Here is a 14,192-nt window from a genome sequence, read left to right as displayed (position 1 = left end):
TAATTTGATTGAGAAAAGTATGAATGACACCACATGATTTCTCTAATGATGTTTTGCTACTGAGGTAGTTTTCTTTTTGGACTGGGATGAAGGATTTTATGTCTCACCCCAGACTTCAATACCTGAAGTCACGGTCATTGGTCTGTGCATTATACATTGCTGCTATGCTAGAAATACAACATCTTGAAAAATAGAGTTCCAACTAATCTGTTTTCTAGCAAACTTACATTTGGAAAATCAGGTTTCCAGGCTCTTGGAGAAGTTCTGGGGTCTGTAGCTTTATTGTGGATGTTGACTCTCAAATTGCTTTGGGTATGGTCCCACTTGTCCTTAGTCAGTGTAGCAGTTTTTGCCTGCTTAGCTTTGGGGATTGAAAGCTTTTGTTCAGACTGCAAAACATTATTATTTGGGGGAGGGGTGGGAGGAGCCTTCACTTATGGCATATGCAGGAAAATATGAAATGGTCTAAATATTTTGCCAATTGTTTGTGTTTGTTCTAGAACTCCCTCTCTGCTCCTCTTCTTGATGGCCTTACAAAGGTCCTGGATAGGCCAAAATTAGTCTGTAACTGAATTGCAGGGGAAGAATGAGATTCTTCCACAATTCTACTTCCTTTGTATTTTCAAACACATCTTTTTCCTTTCCTTTAGAAGGCAGTCCTAGCTCATAACATGAATACCAATACCAGTCTATTACTTCCTGTTTCACTCGCTAAACACAGTAAATGTTTTAGTCCAAGACACTTTTTAAAATAAAGCCACTGTCTGAAAATCTTTGTTTGTACCAGTACCCATTTGTTTGATAAGCACAGAATGAGGGACCCCTCATGGAACATGATTTTGCAGTTCTGCATCCTCCAGCATCTCAGTTCCTGTCACCTTGCACCTACATATGAGATGGCTCCACAGCAAGTCATATTATCCTCCAAAGTAAGAAGTCTTTTAACAGTCATAATGATGTCTTGAGAATAGAATGTATTTTCTAAGAATGTACAGATATGTGTCCAGTTCTGAGATCCTCAGGACAAGAGAGATGTGGAGCTCCTGAAGCAGGCCCAGAGGATGATTATAGATGATTAAAGGACTGGAGCCTCTCTCATATGAGGAAAGGATGAGGAAGCTGGGTCTTTTCAGGCTTCAAAAAAGACAACTGAGAAGGGACCTCAGCAATGTGTATAAATATCTAAAGGGACAGTGTCAGAGGATGGATCTAGGCTCTCCTTGGTATAAGCAATAAGACAAGAGGCAATGGGTAGAAACTGATGCACAGGAAGTTCTGCCTGAATATTGTCTAGAGAGGTGGTGGAGTCTCCCTCACCGGAGATATTCAAGAAGCATCTAGACACAATCCTGTGCCATGTGCTCTGGGATGACCCTGTTTGAGCAGAGAGGTTGGACCAGATGACCCACTGTGATCCCTTCAAACCTGACCTGTTCTGTCATTTGGTGATTCTGTGATTCTGTATTACCCATTAACAGCAAGTCAATCTTAATTTAAAACATACAATTCTGGCAAAGTAGCATGTTTTTGTAATTTTGTGGGGACCTCAGTTATTTCCAAAGAGAGAGAAAGAGCAGTTAACCTCTTTGCAATCTCACTTCTCCCCAACTTCCAGCATTATGTTTAATGATAGCTAAAAAGCAATGAAATTAGGATTTGATTAGATTAATTATAAACTATTACATAGCAGATATCATAACTTCTATATGGAAACATAGTCATCTTGTTCTTAGCTGGGGCTCTGGCTTTTTTTTGTAGAAAATACTCAGTTTAGAAATACACAACTGAACTACCAGAGCAACCTAAACTCTGTGCTGAAAGTATGATGGTGTCTGCACAGGTTTTAGCTAGCAAATAATCTTGTTCTTTTGCACTCTCAACCAATACAATCCATGCCACATTAGCATGGCATCTTTCCTAAAATAATATACCATTCTTCAGGTCAAGGCTTATTAGCTCGGGCTCTGTGATATTCTAATTGCAGTTAAATGGCTCTTGTTGGCTTAGGGTCTCAGAAGAGCATGGTCATGACTGTTGTAGCATACCATTTGGCAATACCTCATGAAGTAAACATCTTAATTAATAATCCCACCATAACTGCTGTGTGTATCTTTGCAATTGCAATTGTTGTCTCCAGAGCTCTTCACTGTTACTGCCTCTGAGATTGGCTTCCCTGGGGATCCAAGATGAAATGGTCCAATCTGTTTAATTCTGCACTGAAGAAGTGTGTATAACATTGATTACATTATGGTAGGTGGAAAGCCTGCAGACAAAACTCAGCAACTGCTAAAACAGTAATCAATACATCTTCATTAAGCTAGTGGTTCCTAAGCCTTCCCCTGATTTGTACTGTCATCACATTCATAAATCTCTTTCAAGCTGTTTTTTTAGGTGTATCAGAAAATCTTATACCTTCTGTTCATCAATTTTAAATTTTATCTCCTTTTTCTGTCTTCAGTGTTACAAAAATAAATCTTTGTTTTGGTATGTTTGGCTTTCGTTTTTCACATCACATGGTTTTATCTAGAAATTGTGGTAGTCTGTACCAAAAGGGAGTGAAAAAAAGAGCAATTTTCTATATCAGGTTTTCATGTGGAAAAAGATTAGCTTGTTTCCACATTAGTAATTCTAAAATTATGAAATGGTAATTATAAATTAAATTCACCTGCATCCAAGGATCTTTATTTAAATCATTTTTAGCTCTAACAGATGAGCTTAAATGATGCAAAGTATGGTTACACAGATCTCTGCACTGGCATTTGATTGAAATGTGTACAATTATACCAACCTCCAGAGAAATTACGAATATCTAATACCTTTTCTTCCTTTTGTCGAGATACATTGTGACCAGTTTTCTGACTTCTAGTTGGAGTAACCAAAGAAATGGTGAATAGCCAACTACTGACAGTATGCCAAATTTGGATTTGAATATAAGAAGTTGCGGTGACCTACCCATTATATTGAAAGAAAACACAAAGTATTTAATCTGTCGACCTAACTAGAGTTGAAGATTTCCCACCAGATAGATACTCAGGACTCATGTTCTAATTATAAAATACATTTCCAGGAATCTATTCCTTCATGCCTCTATCACACTCATCTGTCATTTGTTCAGTCTCTGAAATATTCCAGACTTGACCTTGTCCCTGTTTTCTGTTTCTGTTTCTCTCTACTACTCTTCTCCTGGCAGATTTCATATACCACGAAATGTTTTGTACCTCATTGAAAAGTCAGGGTGTTTCATAAGTACAGTTTTCTGGATTGTAGCATCCTTATTGCTTTAAATTAGATCTTACAGATCTGTTCTTCAAGTTTAAACAAAAGAATAAAAATTCTTTCAATTATCCTGGTAAAAGGAAGGTTTCTCCTGTAGTGCAATTACTTCCTACTTCAGTTTGCAAGTAAACATTTTAAAACATGAAAGAAAACAGAGCTCACGTGCTATAGATTAGCCTCATTGTGACATGGATGGGAATTTATTTTTAAAAATCTATATTTGAATTTTTGTAATTTTTTAATATAGTATCAAAGGAAGCTTCCCTGTCTACATTTGCCTAAAAGTGGGTGCTGGGATAAATTTAAGGCTTCCCTTATGAGGAGCAGTATGAGGTTGTTTTGACTGTCATACATCTGTTTTTTCAGACAGGAAATGCAATATCCCCATAGCCTTACAAATGTTGGATGCTTTTATGAACAGAGAAATGGTCTTTACTCAGCTTGAAAGGGACTTAGTCACAAACTCCTTTCTACTAGAAAAAGCTAATGTGGATTTTATTTGATTTCTTTATTTAAATTTTTTTTGCCTTCTATAAAGCATTTCTCACAACGTTTATAATGCTTCATGCCGGAGCATTTTCATCAACTTCATTCCATATATTGATTTAAAGATTTTTTTAAATAATTTTTTAAAATCAAGCATTAATTTGCTTAAATCTTTGGTTAATCAGAATGGTTTCTAGAATTAAAAACTTTCAAATTCATCATGTAGCTATAGATTTTTTCTTTCTACATATGTGTATTTAATGTATACTCCCTTTTTGATTTAGGGGATTAAAAAGAACAAATATTGTGGACTGGTTTGGGGTGACTCATGTAAACAAAAGCTGCATCAAAATCACATGTCAGCTTGACTTCTCTAGTATAAAATGAAAAAATCTACTGAATTATATGGCATTATCTTCTTGTTTAATTCTGCAGTCCTGTATTGGCAAATTCTGAAATACCATTCTGTATCATTCATGTATTTACACGAAATCAAACAACTTACCTTAAAATAAAATGAGAGATTTAAATGTGAGATTTAAATTTACTTGGTCACAGAGATACCACAAAGATAAGGAAACCTTCCTTTTACCAGGCATATATATGGTACATATATACATGTATACAGTCACATACAGCAGTAAACAAGAACAGGTCTGTAAGACTGTAAATCCCTTGGGCATATGATTTCCTTTCATGTGCATGTTGGCAGCATGCAATAATCAATTACACTATTAACAATAAAACTGATTAAGAGGGTAGATTATAGCTTCCCCATGTAATTTCATTATTTTGCTCTTTAATCTACCCTATGGCACCTCATTAAAATTATCATGATTATTGTCAGAGAGTAATAAGATTTCTAGACTAGTGTATCTTTCTAAAAATGAAGATGCAGATTCAAAAGTTCTGCTGGTGGGACCCCCATGCAAGCCACACTGCCTTGGCTTTGGGTGAGCTGCTGCTGTAGGGAAGGTGGTCAGAGTTTTCTGGTTGCGGCCCTTAACAGAAGACCCTTGAGCACTCAGAGTTGTGTAGTAATGTTTCAAATCCTAACTAATCAATTTTATTTTAATTTCTCTCTTTCTTTTCTTTTTATTTGATGAAATAATTATGTAGTGAAAAAGAAACAAAATCCAAAATGTAAGTTGGTAGTTAACTTGTAACTACTGCTGCTGTAATTCCATCCAGCCATTTTTGGCATCACTTTTGAAATACCCCCAATATAACCCCACATATCAGTTCTTGTATAAACCACCATGTGGACTGTGACAATATGCGGTTTATCTTAACTTGGTATTTCAATTGGCAGTATCATTCAGCTATCATGTTCAATGAGGTGAAATTTGTCTTTGACACGAAATCCTAAACACATACAGTACTATATATTTCATATTTGAAAACAAGAGAAAAAATCCTGAAGTTATCATATGACATGAAACCCTTTGTTTGCTGTCACATGATTGTCTTTCACTCAGATGAATTAACTGACACTGTTCAGGGAGAGATATATCCCAGAAACCTCAGTTCAAGGCATGATATCCTACCATACTATGGTGAAAGATAGAATGGCTGCAGTATTTAGCCTTTATGTAAGGATTATGCTAGTGGTAGAAACAAATCAGATGAAAACATCCTTATCATTGTACATAAACCAGCCAGACCTTAAAACAAATATTCATTCATCATCTGATTCACCATTCAGCTCCAGAATAACTCTCACTGGGTTGTGAGTAAAGACTACAGCAAGAGTGTATTCAGCATCCTCGGCAGTCCCAAGCCAATTATGGAGCCAGTTCCTCTGACATGTTGAAGGCTGCATGTTGAAGGAGGAACTGCACTCTCCCTGATTGATACCAACCAGTGCAGCTTCACCTGCGACTGAATTCAGTGAGGCTGTTCAACACTTGGGTCCTTGCAGAATATGATCCCGCATCTGTTTAAAACAACATGGTTTCAATCAAAACACCTGATGACAACTGTCCAGGGAGTTTTTACTTCAACAAGCTGACTGGCTACTTGAAGCAGAAGTTTCCAGTACAAAATGTACTACATTTTAGTTCATGAATAAAAACTAGGGGAACTGCCAATTAAAAAAACGGTATGGGTGGAGCTCCCTCTCTCCTTTTCTCTCATTTCTGCCATCCTTTCAGTGTCACTGTCATTAGGCTAGCATTTGCCCAGATGTTTTTAATGCCATGTGACAAACACGATAAAAAGTTTGAGTTCTACCCAGTCCTTCTTGGCTCATGATCACACAAAACCTCCATGACAAGGGAAAAAATTACTTCCAAAGATTAGTTTTACCATTTTACAGACACTCTGAGCAAAATCATGAGCCAGGACCACAGGCCACTGAAAGGCATTGCAAAGTGAAAATCTAGGTGATTGTCTTCTGAGTGATTTTAAGTAAAACACTAATTTCCTCCGACATGGTTGCTGAGCTGAGTTCTGTTTACATAGGATTCTTTGAAATGCTCCCTGCGACCCTCTTTATTTTCTTAATCTTAGTCTAGTTTCAGCTTTGTTCATTAAAAACCCGTCAGTGAACTATTATGTTTGAATCCTGACTTAAACAGGCCGCTTGGGGGGACTATGCTGTAAAGCCAAGAGAGCAAGAAACATTAAAAAGGCAGACATAATCTCATTCACAGCCTAGATTTTCAGAAGAACACCTGGAATATAAATGCGTCTGGATAGGACCAGGGTTTTTGTGATTAATTGCCAGCTGTTGTCCACAGAAGATAGAATGATGCTGTGAAACCAAGAGAAAGTGTTCCTTGGGGCTTCTACTGCTCTCCTTCAGATGTATGGCGTGGGAAGGAGCTCATTGAAACTCACAAGAAGAAACAGATCTTTTCAGAGGAAAAAAGAGCCAAATATTGATACACTATTTATTTGCTGCCTTGTCAAGGCTATTCCAAATTAAGGATTTATGCAAGGTTGCAACCCGGCTTAATTACCTGTGTTTTCCCACAGTTTCCTTGTAGAAAGCATAACCTTGCCTAACCATAAGTTCAATTAAGAACAATGATCTGTGCTATTTAAGCATATAAATGTGGCAAATTCTGCTGAGTTGCAACATGTGGAATATTGTCACCAAAAAAAAAGCAATTACATTAAAATTTCACTTCAAAACTAGCTTAAAAAATAACAGATAGTAATCAGCAATTTTAGAACAGTAACAAATTTTGATACATTGCTTTTATTAATTGAAGAAATATGGAAATAGAAAAACTGACCAGTATTTTACAGATTTGTAGTGCTCTTCATTCAAATGTAGCAGTTTTGTAATGTGGCAAAATAGATAACTTATATTTCAGAATTATCCAATTTAATTTGACATATTGAAACAAGATGAAACATTGTATCAAGTCATATGCTGAATCGTAAACCCCAGAATGTCTCTGTCATTTCCTGCTGGCCCTTAATAAAATATTCTTTTTTAAAAAAATTAATGTTTCTCTGATCATGCACTTAGAGAAGCTAATGAGTATGTATTTCTAAAGCAGTTAGATAAGAAAATAAATTCTATTTCTAGTAGCATCTTACTTAAGAGAGTGGGTTGTAAGCTGCTAAGTAGCAATTTCTTGAAAACGGGTATTTAACTTTGGTATTTTTGTGTATTTTAGACACTAGCTCCAACTGTGTAATGTGCTGAGTACTGTTCCTCTCAAAACCAAACTCAGACTCCCTTGGGTTAAGGACTTAACACTTGTTCCTGTGTGGAGCTTCAGCAACTGCCCAATAAAAATCATACACTCCAACAGCTTGCAGTTTTCTCTAATGTGATATAAGAACATAAAACTGGAAAGACCCTCCTGGAATAGTAAGTCTAGACCCTTTTTACTGCAAATAATCTTCTATCCTGTCCTCCACAAGAATATAAACTTACGCTTAAAAAATAACTTGTTCCTTTTTATCCCTGTACGAAAATTCCTCCAAAATCCGATTCCTTGAATTCTTAGAAGTATAATTTCCAGTCTATATTTACTCATAACAAGTGTGCACTCATTTGTTTTTCCTGCTTGAGTAACTTCTCATCAGTCTTCCTGATATGTTCATAAAGGTCAAAAGCTTGGGGTTTTAAAGTCACATTGGATGTGTGAAAAATATTTTAGAAACACCTTCAGAATTATGTTAACCTTCAGAAAGATTTTTAAAGGTCAGCTACTGCAGGTACTGAAGCTCTGAAAACTAGTTTAGTTTCAGCTGTATGAACCTTACCTAATTAGAATCAACGTTAGTGTGCAAGTGCAGGCAAAAAAAGATGAGACTTCTCTTCTCAATCACTGAATAGATCATTAATTAATCCCTTTAATCTAATAAATTCGAAAGGGCAAGGTTTTTTCAATGGTTTTCAACAAGCAGTCTTCTGTTTAACAGTTATTGGTAGATTTTGTTATTTGGAGCAAATTTGTCTTCAATGAGTTACTTCTTTAACATGTTGCCTACAAATATATGTGTACTCTGGATTCTACTCTATTTTCTCTACACACAGCCAGAATTTCTCACACAGGTCCTTTACTGTTTTCATTTCATCATGAATTTTTACTTTTACTCTGACGTGATGAATTCATTTAAATCTTGCATTTCTCTTTTTGCCAAATTAGAGTTTTATACTACATCATCTTAAAAATACAAATTTTTTTGTTTCACGCAGTGATTGCCTTAATGAATGCCTTCCAACAAGTCTCAAGGGAAAATTCCCAGATCTACAGACCATCTCAGAATGGATTGCCCTTCTTATTTTCTAAATCTTGGGAACACACAGGTAAACATTTTTTTTTCTTTTTTGGGTCCTTTTCATGTGAAAGCCTTTTTTTTCCCTCCTCAAAAAAAGTGAACCCATCCATTCTGTCAATAATATAGGGTATGGCCATGCCATGTCAGTTCAATAACCCTCTCTATTTGAATTAGAAGTGCTTCAAGAATCATCACAATTACTTGTGCATCTCACAGTCTCACATAGTCTGGGGAAAAAGAAACAGACCAAGTTGTTCAGAGTAAACTCATCACAGAACTTTGAAAAATTATTTGCAAAAAGAAGTTTTATAGCCTAATGATTTCATTGATTGTCAATATTTCCGGACAGTAGATGTTGAAAAAAAGGTCTTACAAAAGTACTGTTTATTCAGGTCACGAATAAGCATGAAAACATGACTTTATTATGCTTCCTTGGAAATCAATGCACTTTAAAAAGAAATAGAAACAACCAAACATTCCCTTCTCCATGTGGAAAATTTTTCAATTGGTACAGCATTGTTTAATATTTGTTTGACCTAAATACTTGGTACAAAGAGAACACAAGATGTGGAACATCAGACAGTCTATACTGAAATGATTTTCTAAGCACTTCACAGGGACAGCTGAAGAAAGGGGAGTTTTCAACAGAAACTGGTTAATATGACTAAAGATATATAAAATTGATGGCCAAGAAGACTGGGAAGGGTTGACATACTGGCAGTTTTGCATATTATTGTACTGAGCAGTTCATGATTATGAAAACACAAATACTTTAGAGCTGCTTTTCAAGCAGAAATAAACCTGGGACCTATGCTCTGAGTCACTCTTGTTCTGAAGTCATAGATAGCAGAATGGCCTTCTGTTGGACAGGAGTAATAGCTATAAAAGTATTAGACAGAAATAGAGTGTTTCGTGGGAAGCTTGTTAATAGCCTGTCTTGTCTCTACAGTCAGCAAAACTGTCTTTAACAGGAAAGTAAAAAAAATGTATTTTGAAAGCAGTCTGAGATTACTATTCAGAAAAAGTCGTGTCCCATTAAAAAGAGGGAGAGCAGAAAGGGGAAGAGTAGAAGAAGGACTTACAAATAAAGAAAGACTGAACTGTGTGAAAATTCTAGGGCATTTTTGTACAAAAGACAGCTATTCAAGAGATTAAAAATCAGAGATGGGTAAAATATATGCCAGAAATGGACAAATGCACATGCTTTAAATTTTTTTTAAACTATTGTCATTCTATAGACATTTTATACATATAATTTATTAATTATTTTTCAGAACAGTAAGTTGCTATATACATACATTATATGCAGATGATCTGAAAAGGGAAAGGAAAATATTTTGGTGATTTGACGTACGCTTTCTAAATGAGCAAATCTAATATGCAGGGCCAGAGCTCTGCAATAAAGTCTCCATTGGTAGCTAACATAAATTCTTGCTCTTACTTTATACCTCACATTGCCCACTACTTGGCAAAGCAGAATGATTGCAGTGTTGTGCTTAGCTAGTATTAGAGATGGCAGAGACCTTTTGTGGCTCAAAAGATCCCTTTCACAATCCAAATGCCAGCTCTCCTGAGGGCTGGAAGGGTAATTAGGAGCCTAAGTCTGCTGTCATGTCCTGACAGGCCATGTCACAGCAGGGTAAAATGAAACAAGGTCCAGCAAAATAAAAGTATTGAAGGAAAGGACCACAGGGAAATCCTAATGCCTACCCTTACACTCTAACCCAAAGGTATTTCATTATTCTGTTTACTGAGATAATGGGAATAAGGCAACCGGAGATACATAGGGGATGGCTGAACACCTGTGATAGTAGAGCTTGGATTAGCTCAAGAGTCAGTGAATCTGAAGAAATTATATGTCCCCACCAGGTTAAGAGCTGCTGCCAGATATTTTTGCTCTGTTCTGCTTTTGCCTCATGCTAACTGTAATGGCAAACTGGTGTCCTGCTAGCCTGAAGCCATCTGCATCCCTTCAGAGATGGCAATTTACCATGTGTTAAGATAAAGTATACATAAAGCATAGCTTGGGTTTGGTTACTCTGGTTTTGCTATAGGGTGGGCGTACCATTTGTCAAAAAATTCCCAACACTGGGAAATTCTAAGTAGATTTCTAGCTCTGTGACACTCAGCCATATATGAGTTACTAGCAGGTTAGTGTATTTTTGCTCTGACACAGAAGAGAATGTGAAGGCTTTCAGGGTTTGGTGGTAGGTTGTGTTTCCCACTGGATGCTCTAGACACTAGTTTCCAGGACATTCCTGGTTTTGCTGTGCATCTGAATGGAGGGGAAGGTATGGGGCACACAGAGACCAAGTCTACCTCAGGCTGCCTTGCCAGCCAGCTGCAATCGTGTAGTGATCTCGGGCTGGAATTTCTTTTGTTCCAGAAGGGAACTTGAGCAGGGAGTTAAGCTTTTTTTGTCTAAAAAAGAAACCCAAATCTCAGCTTTAAAATGTGTTTCCTATTTCCAAGCCAAACACAATGTAACACAGAGTTTAAGTCTCTCAAACTCATCTTTAAGGCGCAGGAAGTGAAGGCATTTGAGTAAATTGTGCCATATAGGTTTGTTATTTTACAGACTGTGTTTTGCAGTTTTCTATATAGGAAATAATGCATTTCCATACAGTTTCTGGTAGTCTGTACAGAATATAATGTTGATTAGTTTGCACTTGGTGTTTTTCAGAGTCAACATGACGTTCTGAGTAGTAAATATGCTCTTTCAGTAACTTTACAGTAAACTTGTAGAACCTCATGCCACCTTGTCCAAAAGCAGTTCCCTAGGAACAACTTCTCTAAATATTTCATAGTACTTTTCCTACTGTATTGCATCAGGAATACAAATAGCAGTGACCAGGGAAATAAAACAAACTTTGAAAAATGCTGACCAGCAGGAGCTACATTTGCTTCTTTGTTACATATAGACACTTCTCTAACATCACATGTCCTGGATTGAACCCCAACACAATTGCAGCATTCTTAGCTCTAATGGAGAGGAATGTGTTAATTCATCTTTTCTTTCTCAGTTTGTAGTTCTCTTTCATCTTTTATGGTTTTGGTCAGTTCTCAGGCAGTTTGAGTACTTACATCTATTTACATCTGTTCCTTTACTGTTACTTATCTCCACACACAGTATTTGATTCAAAACAAAGAAACGTGTCCAGCTTCCATGCCACAGTACCACCAAAAATAGATTCTTCAGAGTGCTTGCAGTCATACACAGACTTCTGCAATGCTCAAGTCACCACAGTTTAGCAGGCTGTTTTCAAAAGCACTTAGCAGGAAATTTTCAAAAGTTTGCTAAAAATTGATTTAAACATTGAAACTAAGATACAGAAAATGCATTCCAGCCTTCTCCCTCCCACCCCTCCAAAGATCTGGTGGTCCCTGATACCAGATATTTGCACTGCTTGATCATTAGGTAATGTAAACTGAATCTGGAGTAGATGTATTTTTAATTAATTAGCTGGAGCATATAACTAGGTGTTTACATAGCATTTGCCTCAAATTTTTCACCTATGGCCCTGCTTGCTTATATTCATTCTCTTCTAGCATGGTGGTGGTGGAGACTTACCCATACTTGTCTGTGATGCTGAGTCTGTCACCATCAGTACAGTCACCCTCTTGATTTGACAACTGGGCTTGGTTTTCACTGGCTAATCTGGGAGCAGACTTTGTTTATAACATCAGTCACTGCTGTCAGCAAAGGCTTAAATAAAATTACAAACCTCTCTACCAGGATAGGTAGCAGACGACTGTGCCACAAATACCAGTTTGAGGAAAATGTCAGGCTAAAGAAACTTTTTTCCATTGACATCAGTGTTTAAGTTCGACCTTGATAGATAAACTAGTCAACAGGAGATTTCAGCTAGGAAAAGAAATGCCAGGATTATTTGAAAGCATTCAGTCACTGACACTGTTGGGGCTGCCCAAGGCAGCACAGCGTCCAGCTGCAGACGTCCTTGACTTCTTCTGCTACAGGCAGGGGTCAGCTGCCGCTAGCAGGGAAAGCAGTCAGCTGCAAAAGGCAGGGGTTGGCTGCAGCAAGCAGGCAAAGCTGTCAGCTGCAGTCTGCAGGGAAAGCTGCCTCCTTCACAAGGAGCAAGCCCCAAACAAAGGTGATGTAAAAGCATCAGCAGAGGCAAAGGACAAGAGAGGGGTCTTTGTGTAGGTTCCAGCTGGTTTATTGCTGGTGGAGGGTCCAGGGACAAAGACTAAGAAGTGAGACACATCACAGTATTTTATATGGGAGTGGAACAAAGGGAAAAAACCAATGGGGATCAACTGAGAAGGAGGGGACAACAGCGGAATATCCAATAGGGACAACTTAAGGGAGGGAATTACATAAGTAGGCATACAAAGCATCGAAGAAGGGAGAACTTTCCAGAATTAATACATAGGCAATTAAGGAAAATGCATAAACATGAAATTTATACATAAAACTGGGTGGAGAACTCCTGAACCAATAAACTTACACATGTAAACTAAGAAACAATAGGAACATGGGAACCGTAATCATGGGGTGAGAATGAGACCTCTGTGTTCTGGACGCCTGTCCACCAGTCCTCTGAATGCTCTGCTGCAGTGGCCACTGCCACCTGCACTGCAACATCTCCCCTTTTGTTTTTAAGAAGAAATTGGTTACAGCTTGAACTAAATAATTCTTGAAACAAAACAAACAGAATAAGAACAAAAATCAATATAAACCAAAATATTAACTTCATAATTGAAGCACCCCATCCCGACATCCCAAAGCTTTTGAGAAAATCTTTGAACCAGTCCTCTGTCTCCTGCTGGATTTTCCTGATGTGATCTTTCATTCCTCGGAACATCGCATGAATGCTTTTGCTGTTTGATGATAAACAGAGCAACAGAATCCCTAAAAGTCCTCGCATCCATGTCCATGGACGACCAGCAGATAGTCTATGGCTGCTCAGTTCTGCAGCATGGCCCACCTGGTGGTCTCTTCATCCTCCAGCAGTTGGCTGATGGCGTAAGAGGTCAGGTTGGCCTGCCTCGTTACCCAACACTCCAAATGGGAAGGTTCCCCCAGGGCTTTTGCTGCTGCTATCCATGGCACAAAGATGGATGCAGCCACCCTCTGTGTATGGGACCAGGTGTGGACATCATCATCACAATTTGGGTCCAATTGTTGTGCCTCACTTTTTGGTCGTGCCGGTTGTGCCTGGTTCCTCCAATTGAGGAGCTGGGTCTTGTTGGGGGCGAGCAGTGAGAGCCGGCCAAGCATACAGGGTACTCCTAGAAGACTGGATGGGATGCTGGCCCAAGCTCTCCTTCCACATACTTAAAACATCCCCTTAGGGAGTTCTGTGTGGTGGACACTTGAGGCAGAGGTAGGGACTCCACCACAGAGTTGAGACACCTGGGTGAGATTGCACCAATTTTTAAATTTTTAATAAGCCTCTTTGGGGCTGACATTTTTCAAATTTTTATATGATGTTCTAACTGTCAGCCTAAATCCCAGTTTACACTGAATTCTGCTTTGTAAGACCCCAATAACTCCAATTCTTGGGGCTCATCCTGAACAATTTTTAGAGAGTTCACCCAGATATCCCAACCTTTTGCTGGGCCAACAACCGGCATTTCATTCAGCCTTAAGGGGACGCCCACCAGGCATGATGACAATGGGTTATCCACACTACTGATGGACAAACACATGTGGTCCT

At 38.0% G+C, this 14,192-nt stretch overlaps 1 long non-coding RNA gene across 1 annotated transcript; it reads left to right on the top strand.

The window, feature by feature from the left end:
* Nucleotides 1-1,342: 1,342 nt before the first annotated feature.
* LOC116438578 lies at nucleotides 1,343-13,990 on the top strand. The gene is made up of 3 exons (XR_004237822.1): nucleotides 1,343-1,437; nucleotides 6,147-6,152; nucleotides 13,979-13,990. It is a non-coding gene; the product is annotated as an uncharacterized LOC116438578 (long non-coding RNA).
* Nucleotides 13,991-14,192: the final 202 nt, after the last annotated feature.

The sequence above is a fragment of the Corvus moneduloides genome, chromosome Z, assembly GCF_009650955.1.
Source record: "Corvus moneduloides isolate bCorMon1 chromosome Z, bCorMon1.pri, whole genome shotgun sequence".
In the NCBI taxonomy this organism is placed as follows: domain Eukaryota; kingdom Metazoa; phylum Chordata; class Aves; order Passeriformes; family Corvidae; genus Corvus; species Corvus moneduloides.
The sequence above is the reverse complement of the archived record's forward strand: the minus strand, read 5'-3'. Positions and strand labels throughout refer to the sequence as shown.